Consider the following 15,477-nt stretch of genomic DNA (forward strand, 5'->3'; position numbering starts at 1 on the left):
AAGGTCTGATGGCTTTCCTCCTCATCTCAAGATGAATGTGGTAGAAAATATAAATCAAGGAAACCTCGTTTGGCCTAGCCTTGCCTTGCCTTGCCTTGCCTTATTTCCTTCTCATCCTGTTCTCTGTCCCAGCCTCTCTCACTAAGCCCTCGTCTGGCTGCATGTCTCTTCTTTCCTCTCTCCTTTTCTCAAACTCTCCTGCTTCCTGGCTTTCGTCTTTCAATTCCTCCATTTCAGTCCTGCAGCCCGGCACTACTTTTTCCTCTTGCCTCCCTTGGGCCTGCTCCCTTGGCTTTCTCCCTCTCTTCCATATCCTTCTTCCCGACTTGTCTCTTGGAGACTTTTGACCACTTTGGACCCAAGTCTGGGCATGTTTTGGAAACTTTTCAGAGGCCTCCCTGGTGACAGGGGGGACAGCAGGCAGTGACAAGCCCGGGGCTGACAGGCTCCCCCTCCCCTAGCGGGCGCTCGGCTGCCACACCCAGCTGACGTAGAACCTTTGTCACAATGCCCGCTACCGTGGTGAGGATTCGGGCACTCTGCAGGTGACAGGGACCCAGCAGGACTTGCTGTCAGCTCAGCAATTGCTCAGTTCCCCAAAGAAGCTGAATTCTGCAAATTGCTGCTTTTGCTCTTGAAATGATGTCATCAGGTGGGTGTTTTGGTGTAATACACTGAAAACCAGAGCAGAAATGCTGAAATATTCCCATGATATGCATGGTCTCTGCACCAAACCACCATGTCTCAGCCTAAGTATGTCTGCCGCTTGTTCTTTTGTACTGCCAGCTGATTGTGGAAGTACAGTATAAAAACCATCTTTATGGAGAGATCTTTCTGGTTTAGGCTTAGTCTAAGTGTCTCAAGTAGCCGGGGTTTTTGTTTGGGCCTAATCCATATGGTCTGATGGCTTTCCTCTCATCTCAAGATGAATGTGGTAGAAAATATAAATCAAAGAAACGTCCTTTGGCCTAGCCTTGCCTTGCCTTGCCTTGCCTTATTTCCTTCTCATCCTGTTCTCTGTCCCAGCCTCTCTCACTAAGCCCTCGTCTGGCTGCATGTCTCTTCTTTCCTCTCTCCTTTTCTCAAACTCTCCTGCTTCCTGGCTTTCGTCTTTCAATTCCTCCATTTCAGTCCTGCAGCCCGGCACTACTTTTTTCTCTTGCCTCCCTTTGGCCTGCTCCCTTGGCTTTCTCCCTCTCTTCCATATCCTTCTTCCCGACTTGTCTCTTGGAGACTTTTGGCCACTTTGGACCCAAGTCTGGGCATGTTTTGGAAACTTTTCAGAGGCCTCGCTGGTGACACGGGGGACAGCAGGCAGTGACAGGCCCGGGGCTGACAGGCTCCCCCTCCCCTAGCGGGCGCTCGGCTGCTACACCCAGCTGACGTAGAGCCTTTGTCACAATGCCCGCTACCGTGGTGAGGATGCGGGCACTCTGCAGGTGATAGGGACCCAGCAGGACTTGCTGTCAGCTCAGCAATTGCTCAGTTCCCCAAAGAAGTTGAATTTTGCAAATTGCTGCTTTGCTCTTGAAATGATGTCATCAGGTGGGTGTTTTGGTGTAATACACTGAAAACCAGAGCAGAAATGCTGAAATATTCCCATGATATGCATGGTCTCTGCACCAAACCACCATGACTCAGCCTAAGTACATCTTCCGCTTGTTCTTTTGTACTGACAGAAGATTGTGGAAGTACAGTATAAAAACCATCTTTATGGAGAGATCTTTGTGGTTTAGGCTTAGTCTAAGTGTCTCAAGTAGCCGGGGCTTTTGTTTGGGCCTAATCCATAAGGTCTGATGGCTTTCCTCCTCATCTCAAGATGAATGTGGTAGAAAATATAAATCAAGGAAACCTCGTTTGGCCTAGCCTTGCCTTGCCTTGCCTTGCCTTATTTCCTTCTCATCCTGTTCTCTGTCCCAGCCTCTCTCACTAAGCCCTCGTCTGGCTGCATGTCTCTTCTTTCCTCTCTCCTTTTCTCAAACTCTCCTGCTTCCTGGCTTTCGTCTTTCAATTCCTCCATTTCATTCCTGCAGCCCGGCACTACTTTTTTCTCTTGCCTCCCTTTGGCCTGCTCCCTTGGCTTTCTCCCTCTCTTCCATATCCTTCTTCCCGACTTGTCTCTTGGAGACTTTTGACCACTTTGGAGCCAAGTCTGGGGATGTTTTGAAACTTTTCAGAGGCTTCGCTTGTGACAGGGGGGACAGCAGGCAGTGACAGGCCCGGGGCTGACAGGCTCCCCCTCCCCTAGCGGGCGCTCGGCTGCCACACCCAGCTGACGTAGAACCTTTGTCACAATGCCCGCTACCGTGGTGAGGATGCGGGCACTCTGCAGGTGACAGGGACCCAGCAGGACTTGCTGTCAGCTCAGCAATTGCTCAGTTCCCCAAAGAAGCTGAATTCTGCAAATTGCTGCTTTGCTCTTGAAATGATGTCATCAGGTGGGTGTTTTGGTGTAATACACTGAAAACCAGAGCAGAAATGCTGAAATATTCCCATGATATGCATGGTCTCTGCACCAAACCACCATGACTCAGCCTAAGTACATCTTCCGCTTGTTCTTTTGTACTGCCAGCTGATTGTGGAAGTACAGTATAAAAACCATCTTTATGGAGAGATCTTTCTGGTTTAGGCTTAGTCTAAGTGTCTCAAGTAGCCGGGGCTTTTGTTTGGGCCTAATCCATAACGTCTGATGGCTTTCCTCTCATCGCAAGATGAATGTGGTAGAAAATATAAATCAAAGAAACGTCCTTTGGCCTAGCCTTGCCTTGCCTTGCCTTGCCTTATTTCCTTCTCATCCTGTTCTCTGTCCCAGCCTCTCTCACTAAGCCCTCGTCTGGCTGCATGTCTCTTCTTTCCTCTCTCCTTTTCTCAAACTCTCCTGCTTCCTGGCTTTCGTCTTTCAATTCCTCCATTTCAGTCCTGCAGCCCGGCACTACTTTTTTCTCTTGCCTCCCTTTGGCCTGCTCCCTTGGCTTTCTCCCTCTCTTCCATATCCTTCTTCCTGACTTGTCTCTTGGAGACTTTTGGCCACTTTGGACCCAAGTCTGGGCATGTTTTGGAAACTTTTCAGAGGCCTCGCTGGTGACACGGGGGACAGCAGGCAGTGACAGGCCCGGGGCTGACAGGCTCCCCCTCCCCTAGCGGGCGCTCGGCTGCCACACCCAGCTGACGTAGAACCTTTGTCACAACGCCCGCTACCGTGGTGAGGATGCGGGCACTCTGCAGGTGACAGGGACCCAGCAGGACTTGCTGTCAGCTCAGCAATTGCTCAGTTCCCCAAAGAAGCTGAATTCTGCAAATTGCTGCTTTGCTCTTGAAATGATGTCATCAGGTGGGTTTTTGGTGTAATACACTGAAAACCAGAGCAGAAATGCTGAAATATTCCCATGATATGCATGGTCTCTGCACCAAACCACCATGACTCAGCCTAAGTACATCTTCCGCTTGTTCTTTTGTACTGCCAGCTGATTGTGGAAGTACAGTATAAAAACCATCTTTATGGAGAGATCTTTCTGGTTTAGGCTTAGTCTAAGTGTCTCAAGTAGCCGGGGCTTTTGTTTGGGCCTAATCCATAAGGTCTGATGGCTTTCCTCCTCATCTCAAGATCAATGTGGTAGAAAATATAAATCAAGGAAACCTCGTTTGGCCTAGCCTTGCCTTGCCTTGCCTTGCCTTATTTCCTTCTCATCCTGTTCTCTGTCCCAGCCTCTCTCACTAAGCCCTCGTCTGGCTGCATGTCTCTTCTTTCCTCTCTCCTTTTCTCAAACTCTCCTGCTTCCTGGCTTTCGTCTTTCAATTCCTCCATTTCATTCCTGCAGCCTGGCACTACTTTTTCCTCTTGCCTCCCTTTGGCCTGCTCCCTTGGCTTTCTCCCTCTCTTCCATATCCTTCTTCCCGACTTGTCTCTTGGAGACTTTTGACCACTTTGGAGCCAAGTCTGGGGATGTTTTGAAACTTTTCAGAGGCCTCGCTTGTGACAGGGGGGACAGCAGGCAGTGACAGGCCCGGGGCTGACAGGCTCCCCCTCCCCTAGCGGGCGCTCGGCTGCCACACCCAGCTGACGTAGAACCTTTGTCACAATGCCCGCTACCGTGGTGAGGATGCGGGCACTCTGCAGGTGACAGGGACCCAGCAGGACTTGCTGTCAGCTCAGCAATTGCTCAGTTCCTCAAAGAAGTTGAATTTTGCAAATTGCTACTTTGCTCTTGAAATGATGTCATCAGGTGGGTGTTTTGGTGTAATACACTGAAAACCAGAGCAGAAATGCTGAAATATTCCCACGATATGCATGGTCTCTGCACCAAACCACCATGTCTCAGCCTAAGTATGTCTGCCGCTTGTTCTTTTGTACTGACAGAAGATTGTGGAAGTACAGTATAAAAACCATCTTTATGGAGAGATCTTTCTGGTTCAGGCTTAGTCTAAGTGTCTTAAGTAGCCGGGGCTTTTGTTTGGGCCTAATCCATATGGTCTGATGGCTTTCCTCTCATCTCAAGATGAATGTGGTAGAAAATATAAATCAAAGAAACGTCCTTTGGCCTAGCCTTGCCTTGTCTTATTTCCTTCTCATCCTATTCTCTGTCCCAGCCTCTCTCACTAAGCCCTCGTCTGGCTGCATGTCTCTTCTTTCCTCTCTCCTTTTCTCAAACTCTCCTGCTTCCTGGCTTTCGTCTTTCAATTCCTCCATTTCAGTCCTGCAGCCCGGCACTACTTTTTTCTCTTGCCTCCCTTTGGCCTGCTCCCTTGGCTTTCTCCCTCTCTTCCATATTCTTCTTCCCGACTTGTCTCTTGGAGACTTTTGGCCACTTTGGACCCAAGTCTGGGCATGTTTTGGAAACTTTTCAGAGGCCTCGCTGGTGACAGGGGGGACAGCAGGCATTGACAGGCCCGGGGCTGACAGGCTCCCCCTCCCCTAGCGGGCGCTCGGCTGCCACACCCAGCTGACATAGAACCTTTGTCACAATGCCCGCTACCGTGGTGAGGATGCGGGCACTCTGCAGGTGACAGGGACCCAGCAGGACTTGCTGTCAGCTCAGCAATTGCTCAGTTCCCCAAAGAAGTTGAATTTTGCAAATTGCTGCTTTGCTCTTGAAATGATGTCATCAGGTGGGTGTTTTGGTGTAATACACTGAAAACCAGAGCAGAAATGCTGAAATATTCCCATGATATGCATGGTCTCTGCACCAAACCACCATGACTCAGCCTAAGTACATCTTCCGCTTGTTCTTTTGTACTGCCAGCTGATTGTGGAAGTACAGTATAAAAACCATCTTTATGGAGAGATCTTTGTGGTTTAGGCTTAGTCTAAGTGTCTCAAGTAGCCGGGGCTTTTGTTTGGGCCTAATCCATAAGGTCTGATGGCTTTCCTCCTCATCTCAAGATGAATGTGGTAGAAAATATAAATCAAGGAAACCTCGTTTGGCCTAGCCTTGCCTTGCCTTGCCTTGCCTTATTTCCTTCTCATCCTGTTCTCTGTCCCAGCCTCTCTCACTAAGCCCTCGTCTGGCTGCATGTCTCTTCTTTCCTCTCTCCTTTTCTCAAACTCTCCTGCTTCCTGGCTTTCCTCTTTCAATTCCTCCATTTCAGTCCTGCAGCCCGACACTACTTTTTTCTCTTGCCTCCCTTGGGCCTGCTCCCTTGGCTTTCTCCCTCTCTTCCATATCCTTCTTCCTGACTTGTCTCTTGGAGACTTTTGGCCACTTTGGACCCAAGTCTGGGCATGTTTTGGAAACTTTTCAGAGGCCTCGCTGGTGACAGGGGGGACAGCAGGCAGGGACAGGCCCGGGGCTGACAGGCTCCCCCTCCCCTAGCGGGCGCTCGGCTGCCACACCCAGCTGACGTAGAACCTTTGTCACAATGCCCGCTACCGTGGTGAGGATGCGGGCACTCTGCAGGTGACAGGGACCCAGCAGGACTTGCTGTCAGCTCAGCAATTGCTCAGTTCCCCAAAGAAGCTGAATTCTGCAAATTGCTGCTTTTGCTCTTGAAATGATGTCATCAGGTGGGTGTTTTGGTGTAATACACTGAAAACCAGAGCAGAAATGCTGAAATATTCCCATGATATGCATGGTCTCTGCACCAAACCACCATGTCTCAGCCTAAGTATGTCTGCCGCTTGTTCTTTTGTACTGCCAGCTGATTGTGGAAGTACAGTATAAAAACCATCTTTATGGAGAGATCTTTCTGGTTTAGGCTTAGTCTAAGTGTCTCAAGTAGCCGGGGCGTTTGTTTGGGCCTAATCCTTATGGTCTGATGGCTTTCCTCTCATCTCAAGATGAATGTGGTAGAAAATATAAATCAAAGAAACGTCCTTTGGCCTAGCCTTGCCTTGCCTTATTTCCTTCTCATCCTGTTCTCTGTCCCAGCCTCTCTCACTAAGCCCTCGTCTGGCTGCATGTCTCTTCTTTCCTCTCTCCTTTTCTCAAACTCTCCTGCTTCCTGGCTTTCGTCTTTCAATTCCTCCATTTCAGTCCTGCAGCCCGGCACTACTTTTTTCTCTTGCCTCCCTTGGGCCTGCTCCCTTGGCTTTCTCCCTCTCTTCCATATCCTTCTTCCCGACTTGTCTCTTGGAGACTTTTGGCCACTTTGGACCCAAGTCTGGGCATGTTTTGGAAACTTTTCAGAGGCCTCGCTGGTAGACACGGGGGACAGCAGGCAGTGACAGGCCCGGGGCTGACAGGCTCCCCCTCCCCTAGCGGGCGCTCGGCTGCCACACCCAGCTGACGTAGAACCTTTGTCACAATGCCCGCTACCGTGGGGAGGATGCGGGAACTCTGCAGGTGACAGGGACCCAGCAGGACTTGCTGTCAGCTCAGCAATTGCTCAGTTCCCCAAAGAAGCTGAATTCTGCAAATTGCTGCTTTTGCTCTTGAAATGATGTCATCAGGTGGGTGTTTTGGTGTAATACACTGAAAACCAGAGCAGAAATGCTGAAATATTCCCATGATATGCATGGTCTCTGCACCAAACCACCATGTCTCAGCCTAAGTATGTCTGCCGCTTGTTCTTTTGTACTGACAGAAGATTGTGGAAGTACAGTATAAAAACCATCTTTATGGAGAGATCTTTCTGGTTTAGGCTTAGTCTAAGTGTCTCAAGTAGCCGGGGCTTTTGTTTGGGCCTAATCCATATGGTCTGATGGCTTTCCTCTCATCTCAAGATGAATGTGGTAGAAAATATAAATCAAGGAAACCTCGTTTGGCCTAGCCTTGCCTTGCCTTGCCTTGCCTTATTTCCTTCTCATCCTGTTCTCTGTCCCAGCCTCTCTCACTAAGCCCTCGTCTGGCTGCATGTCTCTTCTTTCCTCTCTCCTTTTCTCAAACTCTCCTGCTTCCTGGCTTTCGTCTTTCAATTCCTCCATTTCAGTCCTGCAGCCCGGCACTACTTTTTCCTCTTGCCTCCCTTTGGCCTGCTGCCTTGGCTTTCTCCCTCTCTTCCATATCCTTCTTCCCGACTTGTCTCTTGGAGACTTTTGGCCACTTTGGAGCCAAATCTGGGCAGGTTTTGGAAACTTTTCAGAGGCCTCGCTGGTGACAGGGGGGACAGCAGGCAGTGACAGGCCCGGGGCTGACAGGCTCCCCCTCCCCTAGCGGGCGCTCGGCTGCCACACCCAGCTGACATAGAACCTTTGTCACAATGCCCGCTATCGTGGTGAGGATGCGGGCACTCTGCAGGTGACAGGGACCCAGCAGGACTTGCTGTCAGCTCAGCAATTCCTTAGTTCCCCAAAGAAGCTGAATTCTGCAAATTGCTGCTTTTGCTCTTGAAATGATGTCATCAGGTGGGTGTTTTGGTGTAATACACTGAAAACCAGAGCAGAAATGCTGAAATATTCCCATGATATGCATGGTCTCTGCACCAAACCACCATGTCTCAGCCTAAGTATGTCTGCCGCTTGTTCTTTTGTACTGACAGAAGATTGTGGAAGTACAGTATAAAAACCATCTTTATGGAGAGATCTTTCTGGTTCAGGCTTAGTCTAAGTGTCTCAAGTAGCCGGGGCTTTTGTTTGGGCCTAATCCATATGGTCTGATGGCTTTCCTCTCATCTCAAGATGAATGTGGTAGAAAATATAAATCAAAGAAACGTCCTTTGGCCTAGCCTTGCCTTGCCTTATTTCCTTCTCATCCTGTTCTCTGTCCCAGCCTCTCTCACTAAGCCCTCGTCTGGCTGCATGTCTCTTCTTTCCTCTCTCCTTTTCTCAAACTCTCCTGCTTCCTGGCTTTCGTCTTTCAATTCCTCCATTTCAGTCCTGCAGCCCGGCACTACTTTTTTCTCTTGCCTCCCTTGGGCCTGCTCCCTTGGCTTTCTCCCTCTCTTCCATATCCTTCTTCCCGACTTGTCTCTTGGAGACTTTTGGCCACTTTGGACCCAAGTCTGGGGATGTTTTGGAAACTTTTCAGAGGCCTCGCTGGTGACAGGGGGGACAGCAGGCAGTGACAGGCCCGGGGCTGACAGGCTCCCCCTCCCCTAGCGGGCGCTCGGCTGCCACACCCAGCTGACGTAGAACCTTTGTCACAATGCCCGCTACCGTGGTGAGGATGCGGGCACTCTGCAGGTGACAGGGACCCAGCAGGACTTGCTGTCAGCTCAGCAATTGCTCAGTTCCCCAAAGAAGCTGAATTCTGCAAATTGCTGCTTTTGCTCTTGAAATGATGTCATCAGGTGGGTGTTTTGGTGTAATACACTGAAAACCAGAGCAGAAATGCTGAAATATTCCCATGATATGCATGGTCTCTGCACCAAACCACCATGTCTCAGCCTAAGTATGTCTGCCGCTTGTTCTTTTGTACTGACAGAAGATTGTGGAAGTACAGTATAAAAACCATCTTTATGGAGAGATCTTTCTGGTTTAGGCTTAGTCTAAGTGTCTCAAGTAGCCGGGGCTTTTGTTTGGGCCTAATCCATATGGTCTGATGGCTTTCCTCTCATCTCAAGATGAATGTGGTAGAAAATATAAATCAAAGAAACGTCCTTTGGCCTAGCCTTGCCTTGCCTTATTTCCTTCTCATCCTGTTCTCTGTCCCAGCCTCTCTCACTAAGCCCTCGTCTGGCTGCATGTCTCTTCTTTCCTCTCTCCTTTTCTCAAACTCTCCTGCTTCCTGGCTTTCGTCTTTCAGTTCCTCCATTTCAGTCCTGCAGCCCGGCACTACTTTTTCCTCTTGCCTCCCTTGGGCCTGCTCCCTTGGCTTTCTCCCTCTCTTCCATATCCTTCTTCCCGACTTGTCTCTTGTAGACTTTTGGCCACTTTGGACCCAAGTCTGGGGATGTTTTGGAAACTTTTCAGAGGCCTCGCTGGTGACACGGGGGACAGCAGGCAGTGACAGGCCCGGGGCTGATAGGCTCCCCCTCCCCTAGCGGGCGCTCGGCTGCCACACCCAGCTGACGTAGAACCTTTGTCACAATGCCCGCTACCGTGGGGAGGATGCGGGCACTCTGCAGGTGACAGGGACCCAGCAGGACTTGCTGTCAGCTCAGCAATTGCTCAGTTCCCCAAAGAAGCTGAATTCTGCAAATTGCTGCTTTTGCTCTTGAAATGATGTCATCAGGTGGGTTTTTGGTGTAATACACTGAAAACCAGAGCAGAAATGCTGAAATATTCCCATGATATGCATGGTCTCTGCACCAAACCACCATGACTCAGCCTAAGTATGTCTGCCGCTTGTTCTTTTGTACTGCCAGCTGATTGTGGAAGTACAGTATAAAAACCATCTTTATGGAGAGATCTTTCTGGTTTAGGCTTAGTCTAAGTGTCTCAAGTAGCCGGGGCTTTTGTTTGGGCCTAGTCCATAAGGTCTGATGGCTTTCCTCTCATCTCAAGATGAATGTGGTAGAAAATATAAATCAAAGAAACGTCCTTTGGCCTAGCCTTGCCTTGCCTTATTTCCTTCTCATCCTGTTCTCTGTCCCAGCCTCTCTCACTAAGCCCTCGTCTGGCTGCATGTCTCTTCTTTCCTCTCTCCTTTTCTCAAACTCTCCTGCTTCCTGGCTTTCGTCTTTCAATTCCTCCATTTCAGTCCTGCCGCCCGGCACTACTTTTTTCTCTTGCCTCCCTTGGGCCTGCTCCCTTGGCTTTCTCCCTCTCTTCCATATCCTTCTTCCCGACTTGTCTCTTGGAGACTTTTGGCCACTTTGGACCCAAGTCTGGGCATGTTTTGGAAACTTTTCAGAGGCCTCGCTGGTGACACGGGGGACAGCAGGCAGTGACAGGCCCGGGGCTGACAGGCTCCCCCTCCCCTAGCGGGCGCTCGGCTGCCACACCCAGCTGACGTAGAACCTTTGTCACAATGCCCGCTACCGTGGTGAGGATGCGGGCACTCTGCAGGTGACAGGGACCCAGCAGGACTTGCTGTCAGCTCAGCAATTGCTCAGTTCCCCAAAGAAGCTGAATTCTGCAAATTGCTGCTTTTGCTCTTGAAATGATGTCATCAGGTGGGTGTTTTGGTGTAATACACTGAAAACCAGAGCAGAAATGCTGAAATATTTCCATGATACGCATGGTCTCTGCACCAAACCACCATGTCTCAGCCTAAGTATGTCTGCCGCTTGTTCTTTTGTACTGCCAGCTGATTGTGGAAGTACAGTATAAAAACCATCTTTATGGAGAGATCTTTCTGGTTTAGGCTTAGTCTAAGTGTCTCCAGTAGCCGGGGCTTTTGTTTGGGCCTAATCCATATGGTCTGATGGCTTTCCTCTCATCTCAAGATGAATGTGGTAGAAAATATAAATCAAAGAAACGTCCTTTGGCCTAGCCTTGCCTTGCCTTGCCTTGCCTTATTTCCTTCTCATCCTATTCTCTGTCCCAGCCTCTCTCACTAAGCCCTCGTCTGGCTGCATGTCTCTTCTTTCCTCTCTCCTTTTCTCAAACTCTCCTGCTTCCTGGCTTTCGTCTTTCAATTCCTCCATTTCAGTCCTGCAGCCCGGCACTACTTTTTTCTCTTGCCTCCCTTGGGCCTGCTCCCTTGGCTTTCTCCCTCTCTTCCATATCCTTCTTCCTGACTTGTCTCTTGGAGACTTTTGGCCACTTTGGACCCAAGTCTGGGCATGTTTTGGAAACTTTTCAGAGGCCTCGCTGGTGACACGGGGGACAGCAGGCAGTGACAGGCCCGGGGCTGACAGGCTCCCCCTCCCCTAGCGGGCGCTCGGCTGCCACACCCAGCTGACGTAGAACCTTTGTCACAATGCCCGCTACCGTGGTGAGGATGCGGGCACTCTGCAGGTGACAGGGACCCAGCAGAACTTGCTGTCAGCTCAGCAATTGCTCAGTTCCCCAAAGAAGCTGAATTCTGCAAATTGCTGCTTTTGCTCTTGAAATGATGTCATCAGGTGGGTGTTTTGGTGTAATACACTGAAAACCAGAGCAGAAATGCTGAAATATTCCCATGATATGCATGGTCTCTGCACGAAACCACCATGTCTCAGCCTAAGTATGTCTGCCGCTTGTTCTTTTGTACTGACAGAAGATTGTGGAAGTACAGTATAAAAACCATCTTTATGGAGAGATCTTTCTGGTTTAGGCTTAGTCTAAGTGTCTCAAGTAGCCGGGGCTTTTGTTTGGGCCTAATCCATATGGTCTGATGGCTTTCCTCTCATCTCAAGATGAATGTGGTAGAAAATATAAATCAAAGAAACGTCCTTTGGCCTAGCCTTGCCTTGCCTTATTTCCTTCTCATCCTGTTCTCTGTCCCAGCCTCTCTCACTAAGCCCTCGTCTGGCTGAATGTCTCTTCTTTCCTCTCTCCTTTTCTCAAACTCTCCTGCTTCCTGGCTTTCGTCTTTCAATTCCTCCATTTCAGTCCTGCAGCCCGGCACTGCTTTTTACTCTTGCCTCCCTTGGGCCTGCTCCCTTGGCTTTCTCCCTCTCTTCCATATCCTTCTTCCCGACTTGTCTCTTGGAGACTTTTGGCCACTTTGGACCCAAGTCTGGGCATGTTTTGGAAACTTTTCAGAGGCCTCGCTGGTGACACGGGGGACAGCAGGCAGTGACAGGCCCGGGGCTGACAGGCTCCCCCTCCCCTAGCGGGCGCTCGGCTGCCACACCCAGCTGACGTAGAACCTTTGTCACAATGCCCGCTACCGTGGTGAGGATGCGGGCACTCTGCAGGTGACAGGGACCCAGCAGGACTTGCTGTCAGCTCAGCAATTGCTCAGTTCCCCAAAGAAGCTGAATTCTGCAAATTGCTGCTTTTGCTCTTGAAATGATGTCATCAGGTGGGTGTTTTGGTGTAATACACTGAAAACCAGAGCAGAAATGCTGAAATATTCCCATGATATGCATGGTCTCTGCACCAAACCACCATGACTCAGCCTAAGTACATCTTCCGCTTGTTCTTTTGTACTGCCAGCTGATTGTGGAAGTACAGTATAAAAACCATCTTTATGGAGAGATCTTTCTGGTTTAGGCTTAGTCTAAGTGTCTCAAGTAGGCGGGGCTTTTGTTTGGGCCTAGTCCATAAGGTCTGATGGCTTTCCTCTCATCTCAAGATGAATGTGGTAGAAAATATAAATCAAAGAAACGTCCTTTGGCCTAGCCTTGCCTTGCCTTATTTCCTTCTCATCCTGTTCTCTGTCCCAGCCTCTCTCACTAAGCCCTCGTCTGGCTGCATGTCTCTTCTTTCCTCTCTCCTTTTCTCAAACTCTCCTGCTTCCTGGCTTTCGTCTTTCAATTCCTCCATTTCAGTCCTGCAGCCCGGCACTACTTTTTCCTCTTGCCTCCCTTGGGCCTGCTCCCTTGGCTTTCTCCCTCTCTTCCATATTCTTCTTCCCGACTTGTCTCTTGGAGACTTTTGGCCACTTTGGAGCCAAATCTGGGGAGGTTTTGGAAACTTTTCAGAGGCCTCGCTGGTGACAGGGGGGACAGCAGGCAGTGACAGGCCCGGGGCTGACAGGCTCCCCCTCCCCTAGCGGGCGCTTTGCTGCCACACCCAGCTGACATAGAACCTTTGTCACAATGCCCGCTACCGTGGTGAGGATGCGGGCACTCTGCAGGTGACAGGGACCCAGCAGGACTTGCTGTCAGCTCAGCAATTGCTCAGTTCCCCAAAGAAGCTGAATTCTGCAAATTGCTGCTTTTGCTCTTGAAATGATGTCATCAGGTGGGTGTTTTGGTGTAATACACTGAAAACCAGAGCAGAAATGCTGAAATATTCCCATGATACGCATGGTCTCTGCACCAAACCACCATGTCTCAGCCTAAGTATGTCTGCCGCTTGTTCTCTTGTACTGCCAGCTGATTGTGGAAGTACAGTATAAAAACCATCTTTATGGAGAGATCTTTCTGGTTTAGGCTTAGTCTAAGTGTCTCCAGTAGCCGGGGCTTTTGTTTGGGCCTAATCCATATGGTCTGATGGCTTTCCTCTCATCTCAAGATGAATGTGGTAGAAAATATAAATCAAAGAAACGTCCTTTGGCCTAGCCTTGCCTTGCCTTGCCTTGCCTTATTTCCTTCTCATCCTGTTCTCTGTCCCAGCCTCTCTCACTAAGCCCTCGTCTGGCTGCATGTCTCTTCTTTCCTCTCTCCTTTTCTCAAACTCTCCTGCTTCCTGGCTTTCGTCTTTCAATTCCTCCATTACAGTCCTGCAGCCCCGCACTACTTTTTTCTCTTGCCTCCCTTTGGCCTGCTCCCTTGGCTTTCTCCCTCTCTTCCATATCCTTTTCCCGACTTGTCTCTTGGAGACTTTTGGCCACTTTGGACCCAAGTCTGGGGATGTTTTGGAAACTTTTCAGAGGCCTCGCTGGTGACACGGGGGACAGCAGGCAGTGACAGGCCCGGGGCTGACAGGCTCCCCCTCCCCTAGCGGGTGCTCCGCTGCCACACCCAGCTGACATAGAACCTTTGTCACAATGCCCGCTACCGTGGAGAGGATGCGGGCACTCTGCAGGTGACAGGGACCCAGCAGGACTTGCTGTCAGCTCAGAAATTGCTCAGTTGCCCAAAGAAGTTGAATTTTGCAAATTGCTGCTTTGCTCTTGAAATGATGTCATCAGGTGGGTGTTTTGGTGTAATACACTGAAAACCAGAGCAGAAATGCTGAAATATTCCCATGATATGCATGGTCTCTGCACCAAACCACCATGACTCAGCCTAAGTACATCTTCCGCTTGTTCTTTTGTACTGCCAGCTGATTGTGGAAGTACAGTATAAAAACCATCTTTATGGAGAGATCTTTCTGGTTTAGGCTTAGTCTAAGTGTCTCAAGTAGCTGGGGCTTTTGTTTGGGCCTAGTCCATAAGGTCTGATGGCTTTCCTCTCATCTCAAGATGAATGTGGTAGAAAATATAAATCAAAGAAACGTCCTTTGGCCTAGCCTTGCCTTGCCTTATTTCCTTCTCATCCTGTTCTCTGTCCCAGCCTCTCTCACTAAGCCCTCGTCTGGCTGCATGTCTCTTCTTTCCTCTCTCCTTTTCTCAAACTCTCCTGCTTCCTGGCTTTCGTCTTTCAATTCCTCCATTTCAGTCCTGCAGCCCGGCACTACTTTTTTCTCTTGCCTCCCTTGGGCCTGCTCCCTTGGCTTTCTCCCTCTCTTCCATATCCTTCTTCCCGACTTGTCTCTTGGAGACTTTTGGCCACTTTGGACCCAAGTCTGGGCATGTTTTGGAAACTTTTCAGAGGCCTCGCTGGTGACACGGGGGACAGCAGGCAGTGACAGGCCCGGGGCTGACAGGCTCCCCCTCCCCTAGCGGGCGCTCGGCTGCCACACCCAGCTGACGTAGAACCTTTGTCACAATGCCCGCTACCGTGGTGAGGATGCGGGCACTCTGCAGGTGACAGGGACCCAGCAGGACTTGCTGTCAGCTCAGCAATTGCTCAGTTCCCCAAAGAATCTGAATTCTGCAAATTGCTGCTTTTGCTCTTGAAATGATGTCATCAGGTGGGTTTTTGGTGTAATACACTGAAAACCAGAGCAGAAATGCTGAAATATTCCCATGATATGCATGGTCTCTGCACCAAACCACCATGACTCAGCCTAAGTACATCTTCCGCTTGTTCTTTTGTACTGCCAGCTGATTGTGGAAGTACAGTATAAAAACCATCTTTATGGAGAGATCTTTCTGGTTTAGGCTTAGTCTAAGTGTCTCAAGTAGCCGGGGCTTTTGTTTGGGCCTAATCCATATGGTCTGATGGCTTTCCTCTCATCTCAAGATGAATGTGGTAGAAAATATAAATCAAAGAAACTTCCTTTGGCCTAGCCTTGCCTTGCCTTGCCTTGCCTTATTTCCTTCTCATCCTGTTCTCTGTCCCAGCCTCTCTCACTAAGCCCTCGTCTGGCTGCATGTCTCTTCTTTCCTCTCTCCTTTTCTCAAACTCTCCTGCTTCCTGGCTTTCGTCTTTCAATTCCTCCATTTCAGTCCTGCAGCCCGGCACTACTTTTTCCTCTTGCCTCCCTTGGGCCTGCTCCCTTGGCTTTCTCCCTCTCTTCCATATTCTTCTTCCCGACTTGTCTCTTGGAGACTTTTGGCCACTTTGGAGCCAAATCTG

This window comes from Patagioenas fasciata, unplaced genomic scaffold, assembly GCF_037038585.1.
Source record: "Patagioenas fasciata isolate bPatFas1 unplaced genomic scaffold, bPatFas1.hap1 Unplaced_2, whole genome shotgun sequence".
NCBI classification, from domain to species: domain Eukaryota; kingdom Metazoa; phylum Chordata; class Aves; order Columbiformes; family Columbidae; genus Patagioenas; species Patagioenas fasciata.